We start from the raw sequence: 3,319 nt of genomic DNA, 5'->3' as shown, positions 1-3,319 counted from the left end.
CACAATAAAATATTATATGACATATAAAAAACAATAACACAATAAAATATAATATTAAATATAAAATACTATAACACCCAATAAAATATAATATTAAATATAAAACACTATAACACACAATAACATATAATATTACATATAAAATAAAATAACACACAATAAAATATTATATGACATATAAAACACTATAAGACATAAAATATAATATGACACACAAAACACTATAACACACAATAAAATATTATATGACGTACAACGCTGTAGCACACAAAGAAATATAATACGCCACATCAAATACTATGACACAAAAAATATTACATGACACATAAAACACTATAACACACAGTAAAATCTATTAGACAGTAAACATTAGAACACGCTAAAAAATATAATATGACATAATAAAACATTGTAACACACGATGATTTTAATAAGCACATAAAACGCTATTACACAGTATAAAATATAATATGAAATACAAAACACTATAATACACAATAACATATAATATGACATATAACACACTATAACACACAATAAATATATGACAGAAAAACACTATAGCACACAATAAAATATTATATTACACATAAGCACTATAACACACAATAAAATATAATATGACATATACTATCACACACAATAAAATATAGCATGACACGTAAAATACTATAACTCACAATAAAATACAATATTACACAGTGAACACTAGAACACGCAATAAAATATAATATGACGTAATAAAACACTAGAACATACAATAAAATATAATACAACATAATAAAGCACACTATTACATAGAAAATCACTATCGGATACATAAAACACATAAAATACCATATTACACAATAAATTACTGTGATTCATTAAATATTAAACACAATAAAACACTATCTCGCATGATAAACATTTCATCACACTAAAAACTATAATACAAAATTAAATACGGAATACTAAATAGAATAGTACACATAAAATAATATACTACAAAAACACAAAAAAAACTGTCACACCATAGAAAGCTATATCGCATATGAAACACTATAAGCAAATTATGTACTACGCATAAAACATCATATCAGGCATAAAACATCGCCCCATACAATTAAACCTATTACAGATGAAGTATATTAAAGGTAGTAGAATAAAGGGGGATAACTTATAATTTAATAAAATAGTTTTTTAATAATAGGAAGTTTGATTATACCTGCACTGATATGTCATGTATCAGTGCAGTACGGAGAAGATAGGAATGTGATTTTCTTTTTAGGAGTTTTCACATGCTTATTATTATTATTATTATTATTATTATTATTATTATTATTATTATTATTATTATTATTATTATTATTATTGCTGTTGTTGCTCCATTCTCCTTCTTTTTACTTCCTTTCTTTCTTTCTTTACTTCCTTCTTCCATCTCTTCTTACTTTTTACTTCTCTTCCCCCTTCTTTATTTTCCTCCCTCTTCTTACTCTTCTCCCTTCTCCCCTTTGTCATTCACACTTCCTTATGTATTTCCTTTCTTTTCTTTCTTTTTCGTGTCTGTATATTACAATCTTCTTTTAATAATTTCCCTGCTTTCCTCCTACTCCCACCTTTCTTATTCTTATTCCTATTCCTCTCGCTCCTTCCCTTGTTACCCTTCCTCCTCCTCTCTTTTTTATTTCCTGTACTTTCTTTTTGTGTCTCTATATTCTTTCGTTTTGTCATGTAAGACGACAAATAAATTACTGTATTTCAAAAACATAAAGTAACGCCAGTCTCTTTGTTTGCTGTTATTTATGGACTAGCGAACACAATGTTAATGTTTAATTGTGTAATTCCAATCGATATTATCGATTACATAATTTATCCGGATCAATATTTGTATTTTTTTGTGATTTTTCGAGAAACAAAACACTGGATATCTAACACATAAAATTCGTCTCTTCTTGTTCTGTTTTTGTTTTTATAGACTATAATATTAATACCTGATTGTGCGTCAACATAAACATGTTTTTAATTCGAGTTTTTAAGATACATATGTCGGTAGCACCTTTATTAATATATATTTGAAGTGTCTTGATTGGCTAATAGATATAGCTATAACTAACTACTGCGACTGTTAAAATTTACAGAAAAAAATAATAACAGGAAATAACCGATATAATTTTTACGAATCCTTATATCTCCTTATTTATAAATGCACATTGTCTGTGTGTGTACGTGTGTGAGTCTCTCTCTTTCTGTGTGAATTCATTCCCAATGTATTCCAAAACGACGGGATAAACTTTTTAAAATTTTACATAAATGCACTTTATGTGTCTAGGAGGTTTTGTATCGAAATGCCTCCGATAAAAATCGAAGATTGATAATCGGAAAATTCCAATTAAAGAAGGAATAGTTTGATTTTAAACAAAGTTAACACATTTATACAATCTAACATCACAAGTACATTTGAGAAGTTTTATCATCGCACAAGTATCTCCATAGGGAATGGTCATTCTAGACTTACGATTTTCTATAGGGATGGAACGCGGAAGACTCTGTGTAGGTGGCAGCGACTATTTGCAAAGAAGGTCTGGTCGTGGAAATTTCGCCTGACAATGAGCACACGATGGAGAAAAGCAAGAAAGTTATATCTAGTTGTGGTAGTCAAACGAGTTCAAATTGTACCAGATTTTTTGTTGTGTTTTACTTATTTAAGCTTTGTTGACGATGCTAGATACGTTTTTTCGATGTTATTGTTGCTGTTATTGTTGCAAAAATTTGTTTCGCTGAAGTTTTAAAACAAATATGTTATTTTCCGAGCTACGGGTAAATTTATCGATGTATAACGCGCACCTAGGTGATATTTAGAGTTATAATGTATACAATTCTTCTACAAGAAACACCATAATTCTTCCAGAATTAATAATTCGTGACCAATCATAATTCGTGACTGACCAAAGGAAAGTCTTTTATTGAAACGTGTCACACTATAAAAAAATGTTTTAAACTTAAGCATGACAGACCAAAGAAAACATTATTTCAAACTTAAGCATGACAGACCAAACAAAGTGCTATTTTAAACTTTAGCATGACAGACTAAAGAAAACATTATTTCAAACTTAAGCATGACAGACCAAACAAAGTGCTATTTTAAACTTAAGCATGACAGACCAAATAAAACATTATTTCAAACTTTAACATGACAGACCAAAAAATGTTATTTCAAACTTGAACCTCGGCCTTTGATTACTTACTATTTGGCTGTAGCCGGACGTTGTCCTGGACTGTATTTACTTGCCTTCGTTTTGTGTTGCTTCCTTTTAACTATGCAGGGTATTTTTTTTTT

The sequence above is a fragment of the Euprymna scolopes genome, chromosome 44, assembly GCF_053919585.1.
Source record: "Euprymna scolopes isolate OS-2025 chromosome 44, ASM5391958v1, whole genome shotgun sequence".
Lineage (NCBI taxonomy): Eukaryota > Metazoa > Mollusca > Cephalopoda > Sepiida > Sepiolidae > Euprymna > Euprymna scolopes.
Note: the sequence above shows the minus strand (reverse complement) of the source record.